General features: G+C 36.5%; 1 long non-coding RNA gene across 1 annotated transcript; it reads right to left on the minus strand.

Moving 5' to 3' along the window:
• Window positions 1-2,693: 2,693 nt before the first annotated feature.
• On the minus strand, window positions 2,694-8,307 carry LOC150101207 (uncharacterized). The gene is made up of 3 exons (XR_016549143.1): window positions 7,653-8,307; window positions 3,417-3,519; window positions 2,694-3,320 (listed from the first exon to the last, which is right to left on the minus strand). It is a non-coding gene; the product is annotated as an uncharacterized LOC150101207 (long non-coding RNA).
• Between the last annotated feature and the right edge of the window lie 4,459 nt (window positions 8,308-12,766).

Genomic DNA, 12,766 nt, shown 5'->3' on the forward strand with positions numbered 1-12,766 from the left:
ACTCCTGTCAGCAGTAAATTAGGAATTGTTTCAAATTTAAAGAAAAAACATTCAAGCGGAAAAATGCTCACGAGAACAAATTTTTAATTGGACGAATGCAAACTATTTGGTAGGATAGTTAATGCCAAAAATACCTTAAAACACGAGAGGACAACTAAATAGAAAAATCAACAAATCTCTCATTTCGCAGAATTCACACTGTACTTTGCATCTTTAAAGCACTGTTTAAAATATCAATTGCACCACTATGAATCATCCTCCCCCTCTTTCTCTTCAATGCCTGTTAGAATCTTTTAGAACACTGATAGATAATTAGTTGTTTTCGTTTTTTCCTAATTGCATTTCAAGTAGTCGATTTTTTTTTTTTTGTAGATTCCCACTATGCGAAAAAGGAAACACAGCACGGTTGTTTACCGCTATACATTGCATCCGTTATCGTCATCTCTGACAGACAAAATCGTGCAAGTTATTTTACTGTGGGCTTAGAAAAGTAACAAAAAAACTGAGGTAAGTGGACGTGTCCGATTTTCTTTGTCTATTTAGTTCTTGGTTTCTTCATTCCTGGATTTCACAAACAGCTGTTTATATGCCACGTTTTCAGTAGCCCGCAAGTCAACAACTTCACTATTTATTTACTGTTAAGCAAAGTTTCTATTTTAAGCACTGGGAACTAGGCCTAGACAATACGTCGCAGTAATTTTCTCTCTCTCTTGTCCCACAACGGTTAACTTTTCTTCTCTTATTCATACTATGTGCATATCTATAATGAAGTAAATTATCATTTTTGGTTCCATTTCTTGGATAGAAGCTGTCTTCTACCATTTTTATCATAAATTCTCCATAAACAGAGCAGCAAATGAAAATCTAGTTGTCTCTTTAATTTAGTTTTCTTGCGATAACATCCATAACTGAAATTGCCTCTTTACTTGTTTATGTTCTCGAATTTTTCCATCAAACAAACTCTATGCATATTGTAATTCTTTTTTTTTTTTTTTTTACATGATACACAGATGAGCGTGTGCCTTATTTACAATTAGTGCTTAACTTATGCATTTAGACAAACTGGGAAGTCTTTTTATATGATATTTTATTCAACGGGTAGCAGCACACTCAGCTGTTTTTTTTTAATGGTATATCGTAAAACTTGTTAATGATATTTTGTAGTCCTTATTTATACATTTGTTATTAACATTGTAATTTTTTAATAAATGAATATTATCGCACGGTTTCATATTCTGTGTAAAAATTGCTAATACTTTTAATTGCAATTACTCATTTTCTTTGGAAAAAAAAACTGATTCCTTTAAGTGGCAGCACTCTAGTAAATAAATTAGCTTATTGATGATATTCCAAATTATTTATTTCGCTCTAAGTGAATGTTAGCTATAATTAGTCTACCGTTTAAGCACCATGCAGCGGAAAATGTGCGATAGCGACATGCAAATCATTTCCACTGAGATTTTGAGGTAAAGTATTCTATGTTTACTATAAATACCTTTTTTTTTTAAGCTTTCATTTGTGTTGTGTACACAGAGTTGATCCATTTAATGCTGTTTACGTGGCCTTGGAAGTCATCGAATGCGGAGTATTTGAGATCTGCTTATCGTTTTCGATCTTTTTTTAGTTATGCAAGTTATATTTTAAATGTTCAGCCAAAGTAAATATTATTTTTTAGAAATTGTGGCTCGACTCGCATTATGATACACTCCCGCATACATGCAAGGTCGATATGTTATTCCAAAACAGGGGGTTGAATTAAACATCCGAAGAACAGATCATTTTTGATCCTCTTATAATTATAACGAAGTATGGAACGAAATTTTTTTTGTAAATATATTTCTGTCCAACTAAACCAATTGATGTTTAGGTTCTAGGATATCTATCTTTTGAGGATTTAATCCAGAAGTACGAACTTTTTTTCGTTCCGTTAAATAATTTCTGTTCAGCGTAAAAAATTTCTCTCTTACAAAATAATGCTCAGTCTGAAAAAAACAAATATTACATATTCCAATCCAGATAGATAAAAAAAAATCCAGGATTATTAATTCGTGCGATTAAAAAAAATGTTTTGAATTGTTCTGAGAGGAACATTTTATTTTGGTTCAAATCATTTTTATACTAAAGAGTGTCAAAATTTCATTTATTACATTCGCAAATTTACACAGTAAAAGCTTCTGAATATGATTTTAAATTTCGCTTTTTGGTTCTAATCTTGATTTTCATGATTCGCAGCCATTCAATGTGTTTATCATTCTGTGCATTTTCTTCTCCTGTGACGCCACAAATCTTACTGTTTGTTACCTTCTGAGAGGTATTCTGGAGCTAATCAGGAAAGCAACCTCTCGCTGTTATTCAATCTATACTGGACTCTTATTTTATATGTTAAGTCTCCATATTCTGTGCGACTGTGTTTGTAACTTACTGCAGGAAATATATAATTGACTGTCCATTCAACAGATGGGCAAAGCTATTCCTTTATATAAAACGCGAATATATGCCAGTGAAAAGTTCTTTCTTTGGTCACAGATAACAGCTATGATCATTTCGAACTCTGGATTTAGTCATTAGTCTTTCGCTAGCCATATTTAGACTTCCCAGCTGAAAGCGCCGAATGTGTAGTTAATAAGAGACCGATTGCACGTTATCTTAGTCTGCTGCAAGATATCACGCAATACTATGAAATGATTACATCGTCAGTCAGTGAGAATACTTTATTCTAGTTGTATACGAGGAAATAGCGTTGATACAGAGAGATTAAAGTTAGGAGATAAAAAAAAAAAAACAGAACAGCTTACATGATTTCAGAAGCCTTTTTTTGTCCATGCTGAGTTAGAGATGCACACTTATGAATCTGTATGGCATAACAAATGCTAACACGAGTCACTGAAGTACTATATGACAGTCATGGTTTTAAGCGAGTTTCATGTTCCACGCAATCTTAGCAAACTGCGTATTTTGGCGCAGTTGGCTAAGATTGCGTAGGTCGCTCCTCCCATTTCGGTTAAATGAGAGGAGAGACCTACAATCTCTCTCCTCCCTTTTTGTTTTAATGGATATTTTGAGGGTGAAGAGAGAAACGAAATCATAAAAAAAATTAAGGAAACATATATTGGAGTCATTTATAATAAAAACATCCCATCATAGAAGCAAGAGTACACCGTAATTGCCCAATGATCAGCCTTACTGGGTTATGTTTTGTATTAGATCCAGATAATGTGACTCCAGGAAAGCTGAGTGCTGCAAGGGATGCCGATCCAGATGCATATTAACAGCGGAGAAGGATGTCGATTCCTCAGGAAAATCAATTGAGCATCGAATTCCTAAAGGAGAAATCGCAATATTGGATTATGTAAACTGTATCATAACAAACTTTTAAGTAAATATCATTATTCGTAAAGAAAAAGAAATAAATTTACCTTCTGTAAGGAGTGTGATCATTTGTTATAGATTTCACTTCAAAGCGAAATTATTTCGATCGATCTCACCCATATCCCTCGTTAAAATTCCTAAGAGAGTTGTCTAGAAATAAAAAGTAATAACACTAGGCATAAGGGACTAACTGAACAGAATAAAAATTTTCAGAGAAAGAGAGAGAATAAGTATCATAAATGTCAAGTACAGTACAGAAATGTGTTTACTGAATATGGTACTTCAAATGACAACGAATGCTCCATTACAAAACCAGATATAATCTACAATTAAGATGTTATGCATTTCTGTAACTTTTCATCTAGTCGACCGTGCAGTGGATCTCAATTTACATTTTTAAAGAGTAAAATAACACATTCGCCAGCAAAGGTTGGTCGATTGGTAGAGTCTCTGCTACTAATGGCTCACTCAAAAAATTAAGCAAGTCTGAGTGCGATTAGTAGTTGGAAGGGATCAATCGTTCGATGCTGTTGACACGCTGCTGAGGACTGGCTATTTCCACAGGGTTAACTTCGGCCTGTAAACCGACGTATGTCAGACCTCTGTACCCTCGTGGGGATATGACAATGACAAAAATAAATAACACGTTCAGTAGCCTTATTTCAAAGGGAACCGGGATAATAAATTTATATGAACTGATAATATGATATTCAAATCTTTTTTGTGCAGACTTATAGAAAAAACTGGTCTTCGCTTCTCTCTAGTATATTACCATATCACGTATGATTCCTATTATGCCCACCATATACATTATTGAACTTGTTCGAATATATGCACAAAAATTAATGCACACAAAAAACCAACATTATGTACAATAATATATACACGATGAGAGTTTTAACATCATCCTAAATAAATTGTCAGTATCGTTACAGAACTTCATGACTTCTTTAGCTTATTAATAAGGGAAAAATGACTTGGAGCTAAATAGTTTTAGTAATGCACTTTTTTTGTACTTACGTTTGCAGTGTTCCTTGTAATGTGCTTCAAGTCATTTTATTTATTAATTATTTTGTAGAGAAATTAGAGGTATCGCTTTGGTGAGATAGTTTTACTTTTTTAAATTTTTATTTATTTTTTTACAGATTAGTGGAACAATTTATGTCCATATGAAATATTCCTAAACGTTGATTTAAGAATTAAAAAAAAAAACTGTTGAAATTAAACTTGCTCGTCAGTTCAGTCTACAGTGTGCATGACTACAAGATTGATCAGGTATTAATCTTAAATCTCAGTGCAGCTGCATTTCGAATTAGTTCTGATTGGTTTGTTATAATTACGCATAAACAACTAAAGTAATGAGACCATATCATGCATATTAATAGCGCGTGTGTTCTCCATTATGTTTGCTTGTGTTTTATGGATTGCATTGCTGCCTAAAAATAATAAAAATTGTTTTGCCGTTTAAGGAGACGAAGTGGGGCGGAATTGCCTATTTTGCATGATAATTGTAAGTCACATAAATTTTAATATAGATGATAAACGACGCTGGTTCAAATACAGTTCTTCAACCCAGTAGTGTAATATAACGAAAGGAAACTGCTTGTTTATTAGATATTAAAAAGCTTACAAATTAGGAAGAGCATGCCTCTAATTCGTACATCTTTCAATTATTATTTTATTAAAATTTCGTAGGAAACCGTGTTATCTTAAATTTTTAACCTTGGCTTTTATCAAAGTATGATGTAGCATAAAGGATAATTTCTAGTAAAGTATAATGAGTTTTGTGAAGTTGCACACTTCATAAAAATATTCTGTGTATGTTTATGTATATGTGTGCGTGCTAACCTGTGAAGCTAAAATTGTTTCCTAGTACATACACAGGTGACTTATCAGTTCTAGACTGAGCATGCGTCTTACCCAAAAAGTAATAGTTTATACTAGGTGTATTATTGTAGATTCACTGTTGAAAAGTGCCATCATCCATTTGTCTGTTAACAGTGAACTGAAAAACCTCTGACATCCCAAAGTGATGAGCCTTTTTCCATGCTTTCATTTTCTCTCGTCTTTATCTCCGTGTATCAGGTCGAATATTCTGTTATGTCCTATTCTCTTGGGTTTCCTAAACCTAGAAAAGGGAAAATAATTACTCCTTAATTTCTACACGAATCCTACACGGGATTCAAATACTGGTGTTTTCAATCAAAGCGCGTGCTTCCGACTGCTGTTTTCGTTTTATCTTAATGTTCTTAAATGCTTTTTAAATGAAATCATCTGGAATTAGGAATAACGAGATTCTAAAACTGAATGGCAAATGTATAATATTTTTATGCTACTTCCCTTCCAATACTCGCATGCTAGATTGAAGATGAAGTTCAAAATGTTCAGGAACTTGTAATTTCCAACACATTAAGCAGATCCTTTGTTCTCTTTTTGCCTTCGTTTCTTTCTTTTTTTTTTTTTTTTTTCACTCGAAGCTGAAGTAACTTGAAAAAGTTATTTCCGCCTCGTTACCAGATACTTTTTGTATCCGGTAAGCCTTTTATCATTAATCTACTATTTATGCTTAATAGGTGTACAACCTTTTTCTGGATAAATTTGTCTTAAATAGTCTAAACGGTAATCGCATTTAAAGGAATAGTTCATTAATCTGATGCATTTGTACTAAGGGATTGTATAAAAAATGGTTTATCAAAATTACTCGCTGCACCAAGACTTAGATCGCATTTGATACAGAGGATTTATACTAGAATTCAAAATAAAGTACGCATTTTTTTAAATCATATCACCATTGCTTGAAAGTATCCACTGCGCATGATACTGGGGGCGATGCGACTTGTTTTTCAGAAATGTAATTCGTCAACTTGAGTCAAAAGAATTGATAGTTTCTGATAGTGTGCATTTGTTACAAATTTCTTTTTTTATATGAATCCCACCCACGAAAGGTTGTTAAATGTGTAGAACATGTGATATCGTGGGTGGACTAAGATAATCTGGGACCTGTGCTCTATAAACCAAGCAATAGCATTTTTTGCGCGCCATCGTAGGTTTCTTTAAACAAGGGGGGGGGGAGAATCTGGCACTCAAATTGCTAGGCGAACTTCAATGCTTATTTTTCTGACAAGTATTAAAAACTATTATAGAAATGTGTCTGCGCGGTTAACCAAGTGGCTGTGCGCTTCGCAACCATATGCCTGGGAAGGGAGTGTCCTGCGTTCGATTCCCGTCGCCGACGTGAGGAGCTTTGGATCTTTCTCAGACATAGCCAAGTTAGGCGGTCTTGGGCGTGGACCTCAGGGTTTTTCTCCCCAGTTTATCTGGGGGTTTTTCCTCCTGAAAGCAGGCAAACCGGCCTCGTGAACACACGCCTCTACAGACATGGAATACCTCCAGGAATAAGGGGTAACCAACCTATTCCGTAGGATTTCGGTTCCGAATGCCTACACAGTAAAACGTTCGCGTAAATTAGGACGATAGAAATCTGTAGAAACCTTTCTGGATCACTATAATTTAAATTAAGCATTAGGTTAGATTTTTATCGTGATTTGTTCTTGAATTTACTATGGAAGTTGTAACATGGTCGTGTGAAGGAATCGCTATTGACTCAAATCAAAACATTTCTGAACAAATATAATTCTTTCGTGATATTCCTCAAACCTATAGTTAACGTGTTTCCATTAGCAAACACGCGACGATGTCTAGAAAGAAAATTTCCTTACACGCTATTAAGAATGCCAAGCATTAAACGAAGGAGAGAACACCAACTTAGCGTTTGTTGGAAATGTAAAAAGCACTGCTGGACTTTGAAACTATCTCGAGAAGAAGCAAATAATGAGCTTGTATTAGAGAAAAAAATGAGTCGTGTTCTTTTCGATAGGATCATGTACGTAGCCAAACTTACATGCCAGAACAAACCGTTAGATGCTTGACTTCCGCTGCTTGTCGTTAGTACAAGTCTGCGATTTCTGGCTAAGAGAACATTAAATCCTCTAACCTGATGACTACCCGCATGGTTGGCCACTTGCCACATCCCTCCCCCCCAGCTTAATGGGAAGAGGAACGTTGACGATCTGTCACTCATTGATTTAGCTGCAGTTTAAATCAACTAATAGCGCGCGGGCGAGGGACAGTGATTCTTATGATTAACCATTCCTTGGCTCGTTAAATTGCAATCTGGATAAGCTGCGAGCTGTGCTAATAGTAATACACTAAGAGTACCATTACGGTTTGTATATAATTCTGTTATTATTATTATATACATATATGCAAACTAACATACAGACCTGCTATGAGGTTGTAGGATTCGTTCGTCCCCTCAACGAAGATGACTGGAAATATTTCGGACAGTAGGTGACATTTTGCAAGCTGACAATAGTAGTGACGCTATCCTTCTACAGCATCCGATCGCCAAAGCATAGTTGACTTTCCTCGAATACGAACGATATCGTACCCAACAACAAAAAAAAAAAAGCAAGTGCACGACGACTCACGTGTGGCCGTGAAGTAACAAAGGTTGCCAGCGAGCTTCAGTAAGACTTCCGTCGACAACTTTGCCGGTTTCGAAACACTGACCGACAGCGTGGCCGCGTGCACTTGACAACTGCTGCTTATTGCCGTGATGTCCCCCACCGTAAACAGAATGCATGAAATATCGTACACCAAGGTGTGGTAAAAGCGATTATTCGCTCCTGTGCGCACATGGTTCCTAGGGTCCATTGACAGTTGTACACATGCTCCCTGCAAGCGTTCCAAACTGCAGCTATGCCAGAACTTCCGACGAGCGCTTAAAGTTCTGCCAATTACTCCGGTGAAGCAGACGGAAACCGTCTGACTATCAAAGTTTTATCATAAGGAATTTAATAACTTTCTTCTAGGGGAAGAGAATGAAAGAATTATTAAATATCCTCAAGCAAAAAATTAAATAAAAAGAGCAGTGAGACTGATAGTCGTAACGTTGCATGATCAATGAACTGCCTCAGTCACATTCAGATCGCAACACACGGTCGGCTTTCCCGGGGAGATGCTGATCTTGTTCCAAAACGGCAGTGAGTTGGACGATGTCACGGACATCATTTCATTACCTTACTATAGTGCGAGTTTGCGTGTATTTATTTCCGGGTTGAATTAGAGTTCATGAACTGTACGCGTCGATGATGTTTATAAACAGAGAAATGGTTCTGCCAACAAATTTGCAAACAGATAGCTGAAGAAGGAGGAGAGCTAATTGCTTGCAAGATGATGTAATGCACAGCAGATCTTCTCCCATGCTGTTAGTCGAGTGTTTTCTTAATGCTTATTATTCGGGACTAAGAAGGACGCAGACTGGGAGAAATTTTGTAACTGCACGCAAAGAAAGCGGGAAGATGAAAGTGTGCTCACGGCATTAAAAAGTGAGTAAGCAATGGATAGATAAATCTTTCCATAGTGTAGCGTCTCGAGTTTTTATCATTTCGCTTCTATTTTTACTTAGAGAGAGGTGGTGTTACGTTCAAGATGGACCACGTGATCTGTTTCGTGTTTCGCTCGACCAGAAAGTTTGGTTTTTAGAAATATCAGATGCAGTCATCTAGTCTGATTCGGCTACATCCGCTCTAATTCAGTTACTGGCATAACTGATTTGATTATTCTCAAAAATACTAGAGGAGAGAGAGAGAAAGAAAGAAAGAGAGAAACGCCACCTACTACTTTAGCTTGCATTTGATCCGGAACGTAACTCAGAAGTTTATATTTTCCCCCTTCCGGTTCCTCATAAACTGATATCTACTTTCCCTATTGTGAATGTAATTTCGTTACTGATGAGAGCTGTGTACACGTACATACCAGAATATATTATTGAAACAAATAAAATACAAATTTTTATTACCACGTTTCTTGTGATTTCCACTCCTAACATACCGGGCGTTCTATGGAAAAAAGATTACAAGAACACCAATCATACATAATTAATAAATATGAGAAATCTGTTCGAGAACGCGCCCACTTCAACGATGCCGATTCAAATTCGAACGTTTGTTTAAATAGTGCTGAAACTTTAGTACATCGTACTAATTTAAATCAGAACGACCGCCTCTCCTCAAAAATCTGGGAAAGTCTCATTATCATCAATAGTTTCTTTTTGCCCTATCTGCATATCAATTTATGACATCTCCCCGTGTGGCGTTGTTTATGCCATTACGCGTCTTCTATCTTTTTTGAAATACTCGAATGTTAACGTTCTACCTTGTTCATACTAGCCTGCCACTGAAGATAACTTGTTAGCCTCAAGTTGAAATATTTGGCAAATAAGTCTATTCGTTTCAAAATTATACATCCTTGTGCCTGCGTGTACGCAGCTCATATTATTACATGAGCTGTGTACACGCAGCTCATATAATAATATGATATAATAATAATATGGCTAGAATAATTGATAAGAATAATAATATGGCTGTTTAAAACTTCATTCACAACAGACAAACATTTCCAAGTCTAGCGACTGCTGGAAATTCATATTCGAACTCAATGTTGATCTGCACAATTCAGAGCGGTAGCGGATGAGCATAAGAAAAGAGTGAAATTGGAAAGAAAAGCGCAAATATACATGTTGTTGTTGTGTGTGTTGAACCTTATTGGTCACACCTGCAGTTAAGCCCCGATTCCGAAGTCAAAACAAGTTGTGTTAACTTTAATTATAAATCAACAGTTTGTTACATTTGCACTAAACAAATTGATGAATAAATTGTTGCTTTACTCCATCCCCTCTTAGGTGGATGGTCACCATGTAGATATGTAAATACTTGGATTGCTTTTGTAGTCTTCAGTCAAGAGAAACAAATGAAGCATAAATTGCGACAAGGGACCACCCTCAGTAGTATTCTGTTGTCAGTGCAATATGACATACTCATAATTGCAATAGCGAATAAGTCATTCTGCTAGAGTTAAATTTTACGCGAATTTTTTTCCGTGTAAAAACCACAAATCAGTTATGTAGTATATATCTACATGATGAGTTTGTGATGAAAATCGTCACTCATTGCGACCGTGTATGCTGCCATATTTGTGCTGAGTCCTACAACGCATCCTTGCTCACTTATTCTCTTCCCTACTGAATTAACCTTTCATAAGGTTACCATGTGTCAACTTTCGTTATTTGATTGTTTTTATACTTCCCCCCCCCCATTAAATTAGTGTCCCGCAATTGTTTGGTTCAGTAACTAAATTGTACCGGTTGGCCTAACGGATAACATACCCGCTGTGTAACCAGCCAGCAGGTTCTTGGTTTGAATCCCACTGTAGTATGGACGCTTGTTGAGATCTTGGTGGTAGACTATTTTAATTTCTACCCTGCTTACTGGAAACTGTTTTTCGTCTTCAGTAAGCAAGGATTCGTTTGCAATAAGCAGGGTGGTGTGGGACCCACTGGAAGTCGGAACTGGCTTACCATAAACACGTTTCACCTTTTGTCTCTGGAGTAGTGGAACCGCTCACCTACGGGTACCCGATGTATCGCGAGGGTTTATTTTCTGCTCTTCATAGGTGAGATCCACATAAAAAATAATGCATGAGTTATCAATATATATTTCATGCGTACAGGATTTAAAATGCAGCTATACCGATACTATAAGTTCTGTACAAGTACCTTCATATCGCCGAATCCTCATAATTAACTTATCATTTTGTCGTTAAATTAATATTTGGGCCAAATCTGTATTGAAACATTTAGCTTCTTTATTGAGTATTCTATTTAATCGTCACGAAAAATAAATACAATTTATTTTTGCTGATGTGGTTTTTGAATTTGGTGTGGTTGATTTATTTTTAAAAATGTTGTGGATTTTATAAATGAATCGTCCAATGGATCTATTTAAACGCCATTTCCTTATACATTAGAAGATGAGCTCAGAATTGATTTTTAAAGTATGTCAGATGTGATCATCATACCAGTTATTATCGGGATGACAGCTATGCATCAGCCCGATAACAGGGAGCAGATCTAGTATTCACTGAAATGTGCGCTCTCATTCTTCTCTAAGTAATCGCAGCCAATGTGTATTTGTTCTCCAACATATATCATGACTTCTGCATCAATTTAGCAAAGTGCTTATGCCCTTCGCACCATGCCAAACGAGAAACGTCCCTGTCTACGGACTTTTAGCTCATTTTCCCAACGCTAGAAAATTATGTGGTTGATTATTTGGAGCACTATTTTGTGGAAACTGCAGTAACTATCCAGAAACGTTGAACGAAAAGCGGCTGTTCAACTAGATTTTGAAACCGCCTTCAGCGACATAAGGGAACAGCAAAAACCACCCTGGTTACGCTCGTTTACATGCGTTATACTTGGTCTATTTGACGTAAATAAATATTTGTACTTTATTAAGCCTTGACCTGAACACTATCATGTGAGAGGGAACGCAGATATTAATATTCTAATAGCTGAACAGCAGGTGCATCCGGGTGTTTATCAAGCTAATCAAGAACCAAATATTCCGTACACATGCATTGCTCTAAAATACCTCCCATTCGCGGCCAGCTGATAAAAATAACGGCCAGTAAAACGCGTTCAGAGACGATCCCCAAAACTTTAACGTTCGTCCTGAATTTTTTAAAAAGAAACGCATTAAAAATCGCCTCATGGGGCGGCAGTTTACACACACAAAAAAGAGGTGGGGAGGAGGGGGGGGAATATCTCACGTGAAGTAATCAACGCAGGAATATCTCAAATACTCTCCAACTGTGCACCCACAGAGAACATTTTTCTGTGTAGCTCGCGCGCTTTTTTTTTCCCACGCCACGTGAGTCATGAGGGACTTTTTAAGTCATGTGACGTGTCTATATGATAGCTATCTTATTTCACGAGGGCTATTTTTGTAAGTGATGAGGGAGGTAGGGAAGTCTCCCGGCTTTGTTGCTTGTAAAGTGAAGTACATGTACTAACCAACAAATGCTATTTGCCACTGCGAGACGGACCATCTCTGACGGTATTTCATACTGAAGTATTAATTCTCTCGCGGGTTCACATCAGAAGTTCGTTGCTTTTTAAGTTTTGCTATTCCCGTACTTCAGATCCACGTCACCGATATTCGCACAACTATTCGTTCGTTATCATTTATGCCTACTCATTTCTAACGAAATTGTTCCCATTATTGTAGTAGTACTGATGATTTAAAAATAAAAAAGTAATATATTTTTTTACAGCCTGTAACTTTTCCCCACTGCTGAGGTAAAGGCCTCTCTCATTGCTGGAGGATTGGGTCTACTTCTCCCATGGTGACCCACTCCATTTAAACAAGTAATATCCATTATCTGAATGACTTACTTTTTTCTGCAAATAACTTTCTTAAACTTCTTGATGAAGGGATGAATTGTCTGACTGGTTTTTATATTTGTTGATTTTTGAATTAGACTCACCAAGTGG

Source organism: Typopeltis vanoorti, chromosome 12, assembly GCF_054136105.1.
Source record: "Typopeltis vanoorti isolate ZY-2024b chromosome 12, IOZ_Tvanoo_1.0, whole genome shotgun sequence".
NCBI classification, from domain to species: domain Eukaryota; kingdom Metazoa; phylum Arthropoda; class Arachnida; order Uropygi; family Thelyphonidae; genus Typopeltis; species Typopeltis vanoorti.